The sequence below is a fragment of the Melospiza georgiana genome, chromosome 7 (genome assembly GCF_028018845.1).
Source record: "Melospiza georgiana isolate bMelGeo1 chromosome 7, bMelGeo1.pri, whole genome shotgun sequence".
NCBI classification, from domain to species: domain Eukaryota; kingdom Metazoa; phylum Chordata; class Aves; order Passeriformes; family Passerellidae; genus Melospiza; species Melospiza georgiana.
The window spans coordinates 16,146,040-16,165,275 of NC_080436.1; positions in this window are offsets into that span (position 1 = coordinate 16,146,040).

The window sequence follows — 19,236 nt, forward strand, 5'->3', positions numbered from 1 at the left end:
CTGTAGAGAATCATTGCAAAAAGGGAGGACAGCAGCTTTCAAGTGGGAATTCCTAAACTTCCTATTAGAGCTTCACAGGGATTCTGGGAAGGCTAGGTATCACCTGCAGGCTGTGGCTGGCTGTCTCAGCCATCACAAACTGTTCATATATCAGGATGGATCCCCATCTATTCTGGCCTCATGGGTTTACTATTTTCTTACCACCCCATTTCATATCTCTTGTTTTCCCTTCCTGGCTTTAAAGGGATCTCTTGCATCTCATGCTCAGAACAGAGGATACAGCTGCTGTTCTGAGCTGAGAGCACTATTCAACACCTTTGAGCAAACCCTTCTGCCATCTGATCAAAATGTCTTCCAAGTCCCCTTTCAATGAGCAAATTATTCCTCGACAAGTGGCATTTCACAGGCATGACCGAACATCACATTTCCATCAAACAGGCTTGCATATTGGACTGACTGAAATCCAGATGCATGAACAGAGAGGTCTTCTTTAACAGTCTACTCCATCTCTCACACAGCCTGGCCTGGGGATGGATTGAATTCCAGGGAGCTGCACAGGAGGTAGGTAAGAGGAATAGTCTTGACAGTTATGTTCAAGTATTTTATGCATCAGAGGAGAAGAATATTGGTGGCATAATTACAATGAAGTACATATTCCAGATGTACAATTCCAGATGTTGGCTGAGACTGTTATTAAAGACAATGTAATTAGGCACCCACTTCCAATTTCTTGTCCATGGGTACTGCAATCTTCACCCCTGCACCCCTTTGAAATCACTTTTAATCCCAAACCAGCAGGTTTGGTAAAGTTGTTTGTGTGTGTCTTTGTTTTAGACCTCTGTGCTTCTGCAGTCGACAGCACTCCTGGGCAGATGATTTCTCTCACAGTTCAGTAGAATGACTTTCCCAGCAGCAAATAATCAGCAGTGTAGCTCATCTTTTCTGACAGGAGTTGAACACAGAGATGGCTCTCCTCAGGCTAGGAAAACAAGGTTGTGGAGGAATGAAAGCGCCATTGAGAAACGTGTTGAACTGAGAGGCAGCCTGTGTGAGAGCCTTTCTGCTGCACACCTGGACAGGTGCTCAGCAGTTACCTCTTGAGTGTAATTTCAGTAGCTCAGAGGGTAAGTAGATAAGGAGTCAGCCATCAGCACACGGGAACCCCACACTTTAGATGAGTTTAAAAGGGTGTCTTACAGAGACACTTGGGTGCTCTCTTTCTGCCCAAGGGTATTAGCTTTGGGGTTAAGGAGGAAAAGAGCAGGTGAAAAGCTGCACTAGGAACAAGGTTTGGGAGGAAAACCTACGAATTTCATTTTCCCTTCAATTCTTGCCAGAATCTGGGGAGCCCCCAAATACACTACAACTGCCCTGGAATGATTCTATGATTCTATTCTATGATTTGCAGTCTTTACAGTAGTACTGTGTTTTAAAGTGAAATATGGGAATGAAAATTGCATGAATTTGGAGACTGCAGGGAGAGCAGACACCATCTCTGAGCAGAGTCAACATTCAGCAGTAGGCATAACTCCAGGGGCTGAAATGACAGAAGTCTCAAGGTCCTTGTGAAATTAATCCCTATGTGAAGGGGTAAGGCAACCCATCAAAAGTTTTTGCAAGAGCCTTCCTGAGATCCTTGAGGGACTCTGGGAGCATGTAGGGCTTGCTTTGGCCTTCTTTCACAACCTGGAGTCCAAGGGAATACAGTTGTAGGGACCTTCTCCCTGAAGACACAACAGCTTTGAAGTGTATTGGCAGAATGCAAATGAACTTCTGAGCCATGCAGACCCAGCTTTGGCCTTGCTCCTGCTGCTAAGGACAAGCTGCTTGGCTGCCACAGAGCAGTGCTTTCATTGCTTCTTGCTGAATTCTCTACCCTGCTCACCATTTTTTTTCTCTGCACTTGCACATGCAGAGCACAGTACAGGATCTAGCCAGATAACCTGGCAGAGCAGCTGCTAAGTCTTTCAGGTGCTTGCATTTCTGACCTGTCCTGCACCTACTCCAAAATTTCTGAGCTGAAATGGCTCCTTGGCTGCAAGCTCCTGAGTTCAGGCTCTTATGGAGCTATGGGAGAACAGTCTGAGCAAAAGGTCCACTAATGAAGCAGCAAAATCAGCTGGCTCCAGGGACTTGTTTAATTTCATTAACTTGAGACTTGATGCAATATCTCTTGCAGTAATTGGTATGTTGATCTTGTCCCTGTGCTATGAAAGAGGGAAGCATAAGATCTTCATTTCATCCCAGAGCTCAGATGAGCTAGCCCTACATTGCACTCTGTTAGTGATCTTCAAAAGGCATTATTTATAAAAGTAGCTTTCTGGGATGATGTTCAATCCATGCCCATTATCCATGCAAATTCCTCAAGCTGTATTGGGTTAGATAGCTGCTGGTATTGCTGGAAAACCAACCAACCTGCAGAAATCTTTGCTTAGTTCTTTATTGAGCACAATGTGGTCAGGATTAGTCAGTCATGGCATTGGATTAGCATTATTGGTAGCCATGGCAATTTCCATTTGTGTGACAATCCATGTAACCTTTCCCATTAAAATTCAGCTTAAAATACCTATGAGAATCCCACAGTTCTCACTGAATCCCAGGAATATCATATGGCATCATTCAAATTAGGATAAATCCAAATACATCTGAAGCTTTATTCAAATGAGCTGAAACCACACTAAGTTCAATTAAAGAATAAGAGCACGAAAAGCCTGAAAAATAGGCCGTGTACATTCTAATTCTGATCTGGGTCTTGCCATGATTAATTACACTTCTAAGTCTTATAGTTCCTTTAGACAAATATGGGAATTGTTCCCTCTGATTCTTGTTCACTCAGTAGTTAAGCCTGCGAGGTCAAGCTTTCACCTGAACAGAGGTGAAAATTTTTGGTGAGGTCAACTCCATGCCTGTTAAAAATGCTGCACACATCTGTTGAGGTACCAAACCTTGCTGTACAAGGCCACACCACTGATCCTGGCAACCCAGCTTGCCCACTCCCCATTCCACATTCAATTTGGAGATAGAAAGCAGGGTTTTCTTCACCTCAAGCCTGCCATGTTTTTCCTCATTTTGCATACTCACTAATGAATTATTATAACTGTGCTACCAGAATTATTTCTGCAGGGGCAGAATTTAAACTCACTGAATACACTGATTGTTAACAGCTTAAATATGGAAGTGGAATGGGAGATGTCATCCTTCTGCCCAGGCTCCAGCTCTCTGCTCCCTGCTTCCTGACCTCCACATGAAGGGCAGTAACAAGCAGCTGAAACCTACTCACATCTTGCACCACCACAGCTGTTTGCAGCTGACCTGCATGGCTGCATCTTTTTACAGCCAGGACCAGGTAGAGAAAAAAATAATGAATTCTCACTCTTGTGCTTCCCATTGAGATATATTGCTTTAACTCAGTGTGAAAGGCCTCTGGTTTTGAGTTCTGCCCAACCAAAAGATCTTGTTTTGAAATGCACCCTGCTAAATCTCTACACACAGTAGCTTCATTAAAAGATTGGAAGGAAAATAATAGGAGTAGTTAGATCAAAGTGTATAATAAGCAAACACAGTAACAGACATTTTTATTCCATTATTTTGAGTGCTATAATATCCCAGTTTTATACACTGGGTCTCTCTTAGGGAAGCAAGTGTTCTGCTTGGCAAATTTTTCCATGTGAAGGTGTACCCATTAAAATTTAAACTATGATTTTACATTTATTATCTATCCCTGAGTTATATCTTAGGTCAGCAGAGGGGAAGGCCTGAAAAATGAACTTTGCACACTGTTCCCTTTGTTGAGAAGATGTTGGATCATGGTGCTTAAAAATTCAACACGTCTGTAATAAAATGAAATAAAATGAAAAAAAAAAATAAAACTGTGTGTAAAAAGATATCTGTGCACATGAACAGTGAAATGATTTCACAGCTTAGCTGGGTGATCTTTTTTCCATGGCAGGGAATGTAAAGATGCTGCAAATAATGCTGAGGCCACTCATACCAAAGTCTAAATTTTTCCTAGGCACCTGAGAGCCAGGGGTACTCCCAGCGTTTCAGTCTGAAGCAAGTGAGGGTGTCCTGCTTTGAAGAGCTGTAAGCACCCTGTGTCATTCCTAGAAATATGGCAGGTTTAGTCCTAGATGTGAGATCACAAATTCAGCAGATTTTCAGGTGTCCATTTCAACACCTAGCCTGCTCATTTCTCATGCACAGCCAGTATCTGCCACACTGCAGTTTGTTCTTGGTTTAAGCCTTGAACTTCACTTCCCTGCCGCTGTGTCAATAGCCAGCCTTCACTTGTACAATCTGAACCTTTTATCACGTTGTGTCATTGCACATAAAACCCTTCTCATCCAGATCTTTTGTGAAGATGATTTTTGTGGTTCTGTTGCTAGAAAAGTCTTATGCTCAACTATAAGCTAAATAAAACAATTTTCTTGCCATCAAATATTTAAACCCGCTGTGCTGGCATGGACTCAAAGTGAGGGAGTGAAATATGCCTGAGAAAAAAATGGGAAAACTGAAACCTTTATCTTACAGATATTTCCATCAATAACCTAAATTATGCAGCTGTCCTCAGAATAGATCAGACTCACAAACAGCGCAGCTTTTAGATGCAGAGAATACCTGATGAATACACATTCATTTGAAAATATAATTTCTTTGAGTCTTTCTAGGTATTTTCTGAATCCTAGGACTGTCTGAATCACTGTGAGAGGTTAGAGAGCTGTGAATGCTTTTCTTAAGTTGCATGTGAGGTACTGGGGAAGTTGATGTTATGTACTCAAATGAAAGGCTTTTTTGAAACTGAACTCAAGTGAACTGCAAATTCAAGTCAGCAGGGTGCCAGTGCTCTCTGTGTTTGCTGTCTGTGTCTTTAAGAACACAGAGTTAAAGACTTCCAGCAGAGACATAGGAACATCATCTTCTCACTGCCTTCTGCACTAGCAAGGCATGGTGCCTAGTTGTAAAACCTGTGTGTGTCTTCCCGGGATGCTGGAACCCTCTGCAGGCAGCTCAGCTCCCTCCCCCAGCCCAGCTGCTGCCCAGGACCCTGGTGCACAGTGCTGTCAGCCCCAGCTGACAGCAGAGGGGCTGCACTGGGCATCTGCAGCTAAATGTTTCCAGGGAGTGCAGGGCAGCTCCCACCTGCAGGGAGGCCAAGATATCCTGGGTCACCTGAAGCTCTGCTCTAGGAAGAAGCTGGCCAGCAGTTATTGCTGGGCTGGCAAATTGTCCAGAGCTACAAGGAGTAGTGGGACTTATTCCCTTCATTGGATCTCATTCTGAGCGTGTCCCTGCTCTTTAAGGATAGGGGGTAGGTCTGATGACTCCTAACTACAGAAAAATTCTGGCAGGTGATGTGCAGGATTGGCTCTCCCCTGTCTGCATGTATTAAGGCTGTGAGCACAGAACAGAGCACACAAGTTATTTCTATACAGTTAAATGCAGATCAATGAAGCCCACTTGTGTCCATTCAGAAGCCACTGGGACACACTTGCTCAAGCTCTCAAGCTGTTCAACAACTACAATGCCTCTGGGCTTTTTCTCTGCAGTGTGCTAACTGTGGGACAGAAAGAAAGAGACCCAAATATCACAAGTCTTCTAAAACAATTACAAAGGCTGAGAATACGATGGGGGAATATAGATGCAACTCAAAGAGACAGAGGTGAGGGGATAAAAGAAAATTCCTGGTTTGCCTTCCAGTGTTTTGTCAGAGAAATGAATGTTGGACACACAAAATTGCACACTATGTCTGAGTTTAGCTTTATGATTCAAGAGCTTTTTTAGTGATGCCATATGTATAGTCTGAAAAAGAAAGGACTGGCAGAGCTACAGGAACAGTGTTTATTTTTTCTGCTGGGGGAAGGAGGGGCATCCTTAGATACTATTTTTGAACCTGGGTAAATTAAGCTATTTTATTCTGAAAATGGACAGGAGATTATATGCATTAGCTTAATTTGAAGCATCCATTTAGGCTTTTATAACAGAAAGCATTAGTTACTTCTTCAAGGAAGAGTTAGTCTACTAAAAGGACATAAGATCTCACCTATAACCATTCAGAGACTAAACCTGTCCAGAGCTAGTTTCACTAGCAAACACATTTTGGCTTTTACACCCCTACTATGGTGACATGAAGATACAAGAGTTTATGGCTGCCTTGTGTCACCGGCACAGCACATGCAACAGCACATGCCAGCACACAGACTGGTAAATCTGACATTCAGTGTGTACACAACAACACTTGGAAAAAAATTTTAAAATGAAAGACTATGCAAAAGTATCTTCTTTGTGGCATTATTAATATCTGTATAGTTATCAGACTGCAAGTAAGTTTGAATCAAATCAGCAGCACTTTATGAAAAGAGAGTGTATATATCAATGTACATTGTGTATAATTGGTGCCGTTTGAAATGATGAAGTGCTACTAACTGATCTTCATAAAATAATACTTTGCATTTATATAGTGCCTTCCATCTGAGATCTCAGAGATCTTCACAAACATTACTGAATTAACTCTCTCTGAGCCTTTCAATTTAGCTATTGCTCTCCTTAACCTACAGATGTGGAGAGCACAGGCAAAGAGAGATGAACATCACATGAGGAAACCAAGACACTAAGGGCAAGTACTTCTTGCCCTGTAAAGAAACTCACAGCCTTTCTTTTTTTGAACAGAAGCTGAAAGCTTTACATGCCTCTGAAAATCAAGCCACTTTAGTTGCACTTTTGGATACAAATGCCCAATTTAGCTTAAATGATTCCTTCAAAATCCTCAAGGAAATGTGTAGGAGAACTGACAAAAAGGATACAGAAAGCTTGGCTCAGGGCCCTGTGTTTTGGCTGAGGGACTGTTCTCTGCATACCTCCTGACCACTGTGACCACAACTTGTGAAACCTTGCTTTGTCTTCTCATGCTTTCTCTCCTTCCCACAGTTTCCAGCAAAGGAATAAAGGCAAAAGATATATGCAGCTTGCCAGAGTAGTGCTGAGTACACTTTAATGGCACAGGAGCCCAGGATCCATGGCAATAAGAGAAGGCTGACAGTTGCAAGCTCAGCAAACTGGTGATGAACTTCTGAAATCAGATCAAGTCAAATGGATTAATATAGTAAAATTAATTTCTCTGGCTAAAAACTCTCTCTGAAGAAACAATCAGACTGATCTGGGACAGTCTGAAAGAACAAGGCCAGATACCTCCTTGGTGGCATGAGGATGGGTATGGAAAAAGTAGCTGGAGGAGAGCTGGAGCAATACCAAACCCTTAATCTGTGTAAAATGCAGCCAAGGCAGTAAATTTGGCTTCACAAATAGCCTGGGACTTTGCCTTCAGGGCTGCATTCAGACATCAATGTCCTGACTTAATGCCTTCTACTCCCTAGCATACACTGCCTTATCCAGATCACTGGAGACTTTTGAGATGTGTCTCCTCTCTCATCAAACTGGATCAAGGACATAAAGCCACCACTTCATCTCAGACACTAAAATACAGTCCTGAGACCTCAAGGAGGCCTGTGGCTGGCTTCTCCCCTCTTTCCAGCACTGATATTGCTGTGACTGCAGAGACCTGAGTTTCCCCCACATCCTGCAAGAGAGGAGCTCTGTGATGGGAGTTTGCACTCTCAGGCCAGGACTTGAAGGCAGGCAAAGAGGCAAGCAAGCAGAGGAATGCTGATTAAGCCTCCAAAGGAAAATGCCAGATGCATCACTTGGTGAATCTCAGAACAAACTGAGTTGGAAGGGATTGTCAAGGATAATTGAGTCCAGCTCCTGGCCCTGCAGAGCAACATCCTGCATAGCATCCTGTATGGGAGTTACATGAATGGCTGTTACCATAATTTGCAGTGCTGCACTGGCACTTTGGCCTCAGCAAGGAATAATCCCCTCCTCACCAGAGTAAAGATAAATGACAAATTATCCCACTCCAGAGAGAACATGCACTCACACAGGGAATCAAGAGATAAAAGTAAAAAAAATAAAGTTAAGGATAAAAAATAGTAAAATAATATAAATGGGCATGTTCCATTCCACCTTGTATTAGGTATAGAGCTTGCCATTATTTCATGGGACCTAATGCATTGATCTGTGTCAAGTGATTTTGGCCTGTGGTTTTATTCTAACTTGCCTCTATTGTCTCCTTTCTTTTTTGAAAAGGATAGCAATGAAGGATGAGAATGCATTCTTTGTCTTGTTTCTCAATTTATTGTTTAAAAGAAATAATTATTAAGCAAATATGAAATGCTTCAGAATGCTTTGCAAAGCTGCCAAGAGGTCAAAGGTCTGGGATAAAAATGATGTTGAAACAATAATTAATTAGCTGACATTCTCTGAGAAAATTTGCTTTGGGAAAAGCTATAGTAAATCAAGACAACAAAGTGACAGAAAAAATGAATAATGAGGAAAAGACGGATAAGAAGAAAGAAAATCCGTATGGGTAGATTTATTCCCTTTTGAAAATGATCTGATTTTTCTCAGCTATTGTCCTGGCCCCCAAACAAAAATCTCCTCCAATAAATAACTTCAATCTGTTTTCAGTGACTAAGCCTCAAAATGTTCCATCCTGAGTACATTCTTATTTACTGCATGCAAAACTGAGTAACATCCCTCCAAGGCATTTGTAGGACTTCTGGTCTGTAGAGGCCATCTGTTTAGGGGAATTTTTGGAATAGTAGTGTCACCTCTCCAGTAGGGCTGCCAAGAGGCCTGAAATCTTCAGCATACTGTATACACAGCTGCATAGATTATTCAGGAGCTACTTGGGCAAAAGAGAACTCGTGCAACTCACTGGGTAAATATGTAATCTCTGCCTACATAGGAACCTTTTCTAAGTCTTTTATCCCACATCACCTGTTAATTTTTAATGTTACCCAAACCTGTCTGGAAACAGCATGTGCTAAAGCTCTGTGGGAATCTATTTGCTTTGCTCCTTAGAAACCTGTCTCACCTGCTTTCATACTCTATATACCCACCTTGGACAGAATGACAATTCTTGAGATCAGTAAATATACTGGGGGGGGGGAAAAGAGAGAAATGGTGTTTGTCCTTTAACTACTCACTGAGTTGGGATGAATTTGCATGAAATCCCTGCAGACAGACCAGAGGTTGTACTTTTCAAGGCAGAAACATGTCTAGACCTACTAAGGTTTCTGCCTCAAAGACCTCTCCAGATCTGCATGGTTTGTATGGTGATCAACATAAGACATACAGGACATAATGGCATCAGAGGGAAGGAAAGCAAAAGACAGGGCCATCAGTGAAGTGCTGATCTCAGGATATTTTGAAACCCCTAACTGTGTATCCTCCACAACAGCACATAATTCATTGGCCAGTCAGAAAATGAAAAAGGAAGGGGAGAATATTACAGCATTCCTTTGATGGCAGTACCCTCTTCCACTGCTACTGCCCCAAGGCCGAACTGTAAAGCACCAACTTGAAGGCAATAGACTGGCAGCAGGAGGGTGAATTTCCAACTATTGCTGTGGATGTATGCTGTTTGTGCCTAGGAAACTATTCAAGGTCAAGTTTTCTCCCTGCTGAGGAAAGCAGAGGGGTCCCATGAATAGTCTGGCTTCAGTCTATTCAAATTCCCCAGCTTTTCTTGAAAATGGAAACTCAGCAGCTCCTGGGGATGTTGGACCAATATGGTCAATTATTTATTTTTTTAACTTCCTCCTATGCTTTGCGACAGCAAATAGATATAATAAATACCATTCTGTGAAAGAAAAGCAAGGAATAGATACACTTGGATGACATTCTGCATGGATATACAAAAACCTACCATGATTTTGAAGCTTAAATATGCCTTAACATACTGTAATTATTAAGCCCCGGGTATTAGTGAAAACACATCTGCCTTTGTTGCACAGCTGAATTAGTGAGGCAGTTTTCATGTATTTTTTAGACTTACACATGCGTGTTGATACTTAAAAGCAAGTTGTCAAAAGCATTTTTTTCAAAGGTGGTATTTACAGCTAATAGCAGAAAAAATAATCCAGATATTGTAGGACTAAAGGATGAGGCTTACAAAGCTGTCTCAGAACTCTGTGACATCCTCTTCCTATTCAGGATGAATGTATGAATTGTAAAATGCAGCAAGGGCTTGAACTTCTTTAGATTAGGGGGATGATCCCCCATTTTAGCTCAAAGAAGTTTCCTCCAGAAGACAAGTGGAGTTCTGTGTGGATTAGGTGTGTGGAACCAGTCTGACAGGTTGGTTGTATACAACGGGTTTTAGGTTTTGATATCCTCCATATGGCAACTGCAGCTTTTCAGTCTCTCTCTCCATAAGGATTCCCAAAAGAAGACTATCTTCACCTGAGTAAATATTCTGCTTCTGCCTTTATTTTTATGTGAGCATTCCACTTTGTGCTAGAAACAAGCTACAGTAGCAGCACTCTGGGGATGCTGCTCTAATAGATTCACAAGGTTGACTTCTTTAAGTGGGATTTCATTGTATTACACAGAGGATTTTTTCCTAAGGATGTGATTATTCCAGGACTGATCCTACTGCTGTGATATGACCACTTTTGGCACTGTGCATGCATGGCATGGGATTAGTCTTCTAGCATGGTATAAAATGACTTAGATGTGTTGTCTTACTTATTAGCATGTGGCATTACAGATCATTTTACAAAGGCAACAGCTGCAACTATTACTCCTACAGTTAGGTCATAATTTGGTATGTCAAACACTTCTGGATAGTGCAGGCAAGAGGAACATTTATTCATCTCACTTGCCAATACATTTATTTCCGTCATCTTATGCTTCTCTTTTTTGCAGTAGTAAAACAATCCACTCTCCATACAGCTGGCTTTCCTAGGAGCTGATGAGAGGCTGCCGAAGGAAAGGTACTCAGGAGCCATGAAGACTAGCAACAGATTGATACCAGGTAACATTAGGAGCACTATTGCCCTCACTGCCATGAAAAGTACTTCAGCTTTTCTCTGTTCAGCAGAATTATTTTTGTGTTTGGTACACCACAGATATTTGGCCACATTTACCAGTCAATTGACTCTGACTCCAGCTTCAGGGAGCCAGGATCTCTGAGCATCTGACTCTGCCCAACAGGGCAGACTGAGGACAGAGGGGGAGGACTCAGCAGGGACTGGATGCTCAGTCTATAAGGGAGCAGCCCTGCTGGCTGGTGGGTTCCCCACCCAGTTAGTTCTGAACCAGGACACATTACTCCAAGCTTCAGCACATGCAAACCTTGACTAGTCCCAGGCAGATGGCTGCTGTTCAAATAGGAACAGTTTACTCAGACAAAAAGGCTCCTCTTTGGGGCTCCAAAAGTGCTGCATGATTCATGTCTGCAGGACATGAGCTAGACACTTCTGGCATTTACACCATGCCCTCAGGCTTTCTCAGAGCACCTTCTGCCCTACAGCACCAACCATCCAGAACCCAGACTTGCTGAGGGAAGGATAACCAGCTGGTAAACAGTGCCTGAGATAATACTTTCCTTCAATCTCTCTTCAAGTAATAAAATTGCATGTAGACACAGGTTCAGTGTGGCCCAGCTGGGTAGGAGACTAACACAAGATGATCTCAAGGAATGGGAAGTGGATATGAAGCTTTCCTCTGCCTTTCTATAAAATCAGATTTCTGCAGGAGGTTAGAAACAATCTTGCTGGACAAACTGATGTTGCCTTGTCCCAGTGCAACAAGCTGTCTCCACCACAATCCCAGACCTTCAGGGCCCTCTCCCTGCTGCTGGCGAGAAGCACACTAAGCTCGGCCAGATAAGCCTTTGGTGTGAGCACACCTTTGTCTGCATTGGGAATATGAGCTGTTCCCAGCGTAACCCATGTCAAAGCCTTCACCAAGGCAGCCAGCCCCCTTGAGCCTAAATGGGCAAGGAGCACTCACAGAAGACACACACTGGCAGATCCAAGGAGGGAGACTGGGTCAGAGCAAACCCCAGAGAAGCAGCTGGGGTTTGCCCCAAAGTGGCTGCCACTAGAAGAGACTGTGTTTTCAAGCCATCCATCCTCAAAAGGAAACTGCCCCAAAGTTGTATCTAGTGGAGCACTGCAAGAGACAAACACACTGACTTTGGAGGTGCTATTGAGAGAACAGAGATTCTGCCTTGAGCCCTCTCACAATTTATGTTAGCCCAACATAAATCAGCACAAGCTGGCATTTTGCAGCAGTCCTGTCCTTTGACACCCCCCTCCTCCCCATGACTTATCTATTTGCTTGGAAAATTGGAAGAAGGAAGGGAGATAAGGGGAGCGGAAGGAGATCCAGATTGCAACTTGCAGCAGCTGACGTTTTTATTGTCTTTTAATTAAATAAGCCTCAGACACAAGAGCACATGCAAATTCCCCTGTGTGCCCACTCCTCCTCCTCCTGTTCCTCTTAAAAACTCATTAAGTGAGGAGACCATAATCAAACCAGGAATGCAGGGTTACCTCTCCTACTTTCAGGACTTCATCTGCATTCTTTGCCTGGAACAAAGGTCACTGCAGAACAATGCAAGATGGCTATAGCTGTTTTTTTGTCCTGTCGCCAAAAGGCATCAGGAGAAATCCAGTATAAGCCTGCCTTGCCTCTGCAGTCAATGTGCAAGTGTGTGTGGGAAGCGCGCAAGTAGGGGAAACGTAGCTTGTGCTTTCTGACATCCCCCTTTCTTCTCCAGTTTGGTAATAGTCTAGAGTATCTCCCTAGATCCACTAGAAACCACAGCTGAATAACAGGGACTGTGGGTTTTTTTTGCAGTTTCCTCTCATGAATAGCTATGCCCAGAAGGACAGTGAGCACAGAAGCTGATGCCCACCTTACTCATATTTTCTAGACTACATCTGGATGACAGGTGGGATCCTGACTGTGAAAAACACCTTACTCCATTGCTTCATGGGCTGATATTTTGCTTCAAGACATTTTCTCTGTAGGTTCAAGGGCTTTGAAGTGTTTAAAGGCCTTCCCTTCCTCTACATACAAGTAAATGGGATCTCTAAGATCCAGCTCAAGAAGAGAAGAGCTCCATCTGTACAGACCCTGTAGAGGTATGTAGTTGTTAGTTACCTCCTCTTTGGAGGTAAGTTAGAGCAGTAGTTATGTTAAAATAAGGCTTGGAATATAAGTGTAAGCAGTTAGCTAATTTGATGGTGAACACACACAAATATGTGTGTGCATATTTGTGGTGCCCTTTCTATACCTTGGTTACTGTGACACCTCTGATTTTTAATCCTACATATGCTTTTGTCTCATGGAGGTTCTTGTGGGATTGGGCAGACACAAGAACTGCATCCAGTTCTCTCTGTTGACAGTTTATACCAAGGCTGCTCTCTGTCAACAGGTGTTGCTCTTGCATAAGGGAAAACCTCTCCCAGGAGAAGACTGACCAGAGGTAGAATAGAAGGATGACCTCTGAGGGGGCCCAGCACAGTTCCTGAAATGATCTGTCAGCATTTTTCTCTTCCCACCAAGGATCTCTGGGGAGAAGGCAGGGGGTCACTGCCTCACTGAGAGGCACTCTCCTGCCTGCCCTGCAGAAACACTTGAGGGCCAGGTGAATTTATTTGCTATTGCATCATTTTTCCTTGCAGATATGACAGCTCATAATACCTCTGGTGCCTGACAGCCCCACTCTTTTCCAATTGATAAATAATCTCTTCCTGATCTGAGCAACCAAGGAACATCTTGAGCCTGTCACACTGGAGAAGATCCATCAGGCTCTTGTGCCACAAGTGAGGTGTTTGAAAAATGGTGTTTGTGCAACTATTCTGGGGTATTAATTCCTGGCATCCCACTTGTATTTTGATTGCTTCTCAAAGAACAACAACGTATTTTAACTCTTTGCAAATGAAGCAGCATTCTGTTGTTATGGTAACTCAAATTCTAAAAATAATGTAAAGAAAAGACCACCTTTAATTGATATCACAAGAAGTTGTTATGGTAACTGGAATTTTAAAAGTAACTAGGTTAAACTCCATTTCTTTTTTATCCAGAGCTTTGCATAAACAAATTCTGATTAAAATATCAGGTTTAATTTAATCAGTTAATTAATGTCACTAAATGTCATTTATCTTGTAACTCTCATTTATATTCAGTGCAAAATTACCTAACTTGCTGAGTTCTAACTATTCAGCCATCCATCTGGTAGTCTGGAATAGGATGACTGTACAATTTATTTTTGGTCATGGAGTGGTTAAAATGGAATGCACTGCTTTTATATCATGTGAGGGGCCTGGTTTTTTCCTCAGTAGCATGGATGTAATGCCATCAGGTAAGCCTGTGATTAAAGTCAAGCACATGTTATATGAGCAAAGGCTCATGCTCTGCTGACTTCTGTATTCCTCAAAGCAAGTATCCTTCAAACTCTTCTCTACTGTCTGTCTCACTTCTCTTCCACAGGGTCCAGACTTTCTATCTCTGCACCCTCTCCCCCAAGGCTGTCTCACCTTTCTGCCCGAATTACTCTTTCTTCCCTTCTCTGTCAGAACTGGCAAATAATTTCTCACTGTAACCCCCTAAATCAGCAGTGACATTTCCTCCAGTGTGGACTCATTTTCCTCTTTCAAGATCTGCCTGTCACTCGATTACACAGTCTCTCCAATTTGCACCAGTAATAACCTCCCTGTCCTCTTAGAATGTCCCACATTGTTCCACAAGTTCTTCCACTGAGCTCTGAGTTACTGTAGCCAAGCCCACCTTTCTGCCCATTTTTCTGGCAGATTTCTTTGCAAATTCCTTTTACTTTTTCCAGCAAATTTAATAACCCCATTCTTGCTATCCTCAGTCTGAACTGCAGAGGACCTGGTTATCTGTCAATGGTCTGCTCATTTTTTTCACAGATTAATAGAGTGAAAGGCTAGGCAATGTTCATTATGAGCTTTTAGCCTAACAGGCGCAGAATTTCATCCAGGAATTTCGATGTTGAACCTTTAACTTCAGTTTGAACAATTAGTGTGTCTTTTACAGAGGCACCTAGTCTTGATTAAAAGACTGCAACTAATGGAGAACCTTCTACGTCCCTAGATAGCCTGACCTAAATATTTAACCCTCCCTGTTAAAAAGAAATGCATCATATCTTTAATCCAAATGTGGCTAGCCTCAGCTAACAGCCCTTGGACCTCTCTATGGACTTTAACATCTGAACAGTTCACCTCAAGGGAAAAAATTACTGTGGGTCAGCTTCCCTGAAGTAATCACTCAAATTCACATTCTTACCTACAGCAAACTACAGTAATGGTGAGGTTATATGGAAGGGGAGCCTGTCTCCCAGGGTAAGAGGTATAAACACACATGTGCATAGCTCCTGTAGAGCAACTAGTATAAGGCAATCTATTTTTTCTGGTACTTTGTATGCCTTCCTTTCTGCTGCAATTTCTTTCCCACAAGGAAGATCAGCATCAGAAATGCTATCATTATATTGATTCTTGAACATCTTAGTCAAATTACTTCTTAACCTTCCAGTGGATAAGTTAGAAAATAGTTTAAGTCTCTTATTGATGGATATAATTTACTTCAGTTGTTTTTGTAGTGCTGTTCCAGTTTTCTGTGTATTTTCTGTGTATCCGAGCATGAGCACTAACACTCTCTAGCCCTATTAAATCCTTTTATCTACCACAATCTATCACAAGGATTGCATCAGCCCCTGTAGCACCAGCCTCTCATGGGGAATTCACATTCATTTGTTCATCCAAAACAGCCCCTACACTGTTTCAAGAATTTCTGCTTTCTAGTTCCCAGTCTGAAACTGAAAATATAACTTGCATTCTTGGTTTGTGTGTGTGTGACCTTCCCAGAGGCTGTGTGTATACACCAGCTTTCTAAAAAAATCCAGCTTACCAAGCAGTCTAGATCTTGCCTCAGGAATGCTCTGTGCTTATTAACATCACTTATCATGCCAGAGAAGTTTATTTAATCTGCAAAGTTTACCAGCAGTGCCATGTTCTTCCACCTCAGTTGTAACTTCTTTTGCATTTTGCCTCCAAGCTTTCAACCTTGTTTCTTTCCCTGCTCTTACATCTCCAGCTCTCTAAATCACAACTCTGAAGCAATAATTTCCCAAAAGCAACAAGCCTGCCTCCAGAGCAGAGCAAGCAAATAATAAAATTGAAGAATCCCCTTAAAAAAAGAAATCTCAGAAATTACCATCTGAGGGAAGCACATGGAAAACTGCCCTGTCAGTCACAGCACAACCCAGTGTGCTGCATCCATTCTTTAATCAGTCCCTGACTATTCTCTAAACTGTTTCAGTCAGGTCCCTGTTTGCAAAGCTTTTGCATAGAGTTAATATTATCAGCATATTATTATAAATCATACTAACAGCAAATACACATGCAGTATGCGGTTTGTAAGCACAAGCATGCTAACAGCTATGAATCAATCTATTTGACTTTTTGATGTCCTGTAATCAATCTATAATCCACTTGTGGAAAAGACAGTGGTTTTTTCTTAAGAAATTAAAAATTTTCCAAGTTCAAGTGCTTTAACATTAAATGCTTCTCTAAAAAATAAGCTTTTAATTTAATAACATGAATTTAAAATTAAAAAAATCTTTCTTCCTCATAGCTGTCAGCTAAAGAAAAATATTTTTTATTTTAAATCTAAAAAAATCCCACAAACAACAACAACAACAAAAAAAGCTGCCTTGTCTTCCCTTTACATGTTTGATTGCCACTCATGACACAATTTGCTGTAACTGTCCTGCTTGGGTCCCTCATTGAAATGGACATTTCTAAATTTCTGGCGACCTCTCTACTCCTTGCTAATGTCAGTTCTGGTATTTAATTTTGCTTTCCCTGTATTTTATTTTGCTTTTCCCATGTATGGTCTTCAGTGAATACAGATGGTGTTACCTGCTTATACCAAGAGTAAAATATTTTTCACAGATAAAATTCACTGAATAGCTGAGGGGAAGATGTTAACTGGAGACCTACAAATCTACACACCAAGCTTTGTTTATTATTGTTGTGGAGTTCATGGAGAAACATCTTTGTGTTACTCTTAAAAACTGACCTGAAATCTTTAGTCACTGGATTTATGGAGAGGAATTTTCTTGTGTTAAATGACAGAGAAGGAGTCACCAGATATTACCAGTTAACACTAATGAGTAAAGAGTTTTGGAAAATCTCAGATCACCAGACTTTCTCAGAGGTCCAGCTAAAGGCTTCTATTTTCCACACCCACACACCCTGAGTGCCTAATTCTAGAAAATCCCTATGAGTTTAGAAAATGCAGATGATTTTTAATATTTTATGTTTGAGGTGCATATAGCAAAGCAATGTGCAATCCATTTTCTAAGCAGTAATTAGTTTAACAGAACATATTCATCATTTAATATAGTCATTAGATATGACTGAAATTAATCTTTTTCCTGTAGAAGCTTTTAAGAACTTTCCCCCTTTATCTTTTTCATAGAAATTACAAGTTTTTGGCAAAAAAATCAACCCCTGAGTATTTGCATTCTAAAATACCTCTTGGATATTTGTGGTATAAATATCTCCCACTCCCTTCCACTCTGCCCCTTCAGCACCATGGCTATATTCCAAGTCTCATGGTATCTGCCACCATTTTCCATGATAATCCTGCTGTGGGGATGTGGCTCTGCTGCTGTTACGAGCACAATCTCAGCCCAGGGCAAGCTAGAGAACAACAGGTTTGGTGTGGGGCATCACAATCTTGCAATTAAGACAGCTGGGACTTCTTTTTGACAAATAACAGGAACTTTCTGTTGAAAGCAGTCACCTTTCAGCTTTGTTTGAGTGTAATATTCTTTCATAAAGGAATTGTCAGGGAAAATTCATGAAGGAGTTTTGCCAGTCATCACATAAAAGTTGATAAATGCTGGTAGAAAAATGGTCTTCCTTCCTGGGCAAGCCAAGCCATGGAAGTATGAGATGAGGTACATATGAACCTGACACATGGGACTCTGGTTCCCACAGAAGCAGTTTGCTGACCCAGTGCTCTGAATGAAATCTTTAACTTACAGCTATTAAATGTTTGTTCATAGCAGAGTGTAGATAGTTACTATATATTTTTCCCAGTCCACAAAGGAAGAGGTTTGAAGTCCTGGCCCAGCCAGATTGTTATAGCAAAAAAATATTTGGAAGTATAGATCCAACTGAATGAAACTGCAGCCAGGCCTGTGTACAGCAATTGAAGTTACTAGGGGCATAACAGCTGGAGGACATGCAGGGGAAGCCAGAAACCACTCAGCTGAATCCTCTGCAGACCATGTTTGACACATTATTTATCTTCTTCTTTTACGGGTTTCTCCTGCCAAGTAAGTGGGGGAGAGAAGTATAGCTCAAAGAGATATTTACTTTCCTGTTGAATGAACAATGTTGAATGAGCAAGATCAGTCTATGAGGGTGAAAATGCAGCCCTGTCTTGCTAAAACAAATAGATAAGAAATTAGCTCTACAAAAGTTTTTCTAACTCCAGGAGAAGCAATGGAGCTTAATTCCCTGTCACTCACTCCCCTCTCAGGAGGGGACATTTTTTCAGCCACCAGACCAAGAGGCTCCACATCAGATGAAGCCACTATCTTCAGAAGTGACATGCATAGATGTGTGTGACTGCAGCATTCACAGACAACCCACAGCTTCTGAGCATCCTTCAAATTGGTTGTATAATGGCACAAAATATCTTCCTCCCTGTGCCAGCATGTACTGTGCATTAGTGGGCATGTGTGATGAGGACTAGCCAAGGTTCTGGCCTCTTTGTCTGTAATGCATTCCCTCTGCAGGGCCACATCGCCTCTGCAACCTCAATGCCTGAGGCAGTGCTAGCTCTGCCTCTTGGACATGGGCACTGGGAGAAGACAGAGGATACACTGGGCATGTGACTTACACTGGGACCCCAAAAGGTATGCTATATAAAAATTATACACACACACACACGCACACACACACAGACACACACACACATATATATATATAGTATAGCTATAAGAAGAGGACATACTATATTAGCTATTGTAATGCCTAATAATAATCTGTGTGAATATTTTGCAGTGTTTTGCAGTGTTCTCCAGGTGTTGAGATTATTCTTTCCCAAAATATCAAGGTTTAAAAAGATTCAATTTTGCTGTAGTTCAGCTTCCAGATTCCCTGGGAACCAGACAGTCCTAATTGCATATTGCAGCTCTGCTCAGAACATTTTGCCCAGCAGTTACATTCTGTTGGGAAAAGGTTCACAAAGTTCAAGGCAGACACAGTGCAGCTCCTGGACATACACTGGGAGCGTATGTGCTGGCTTCCTCAAGCCCAAAGCAATCCTAGAGCAAACTTCCTG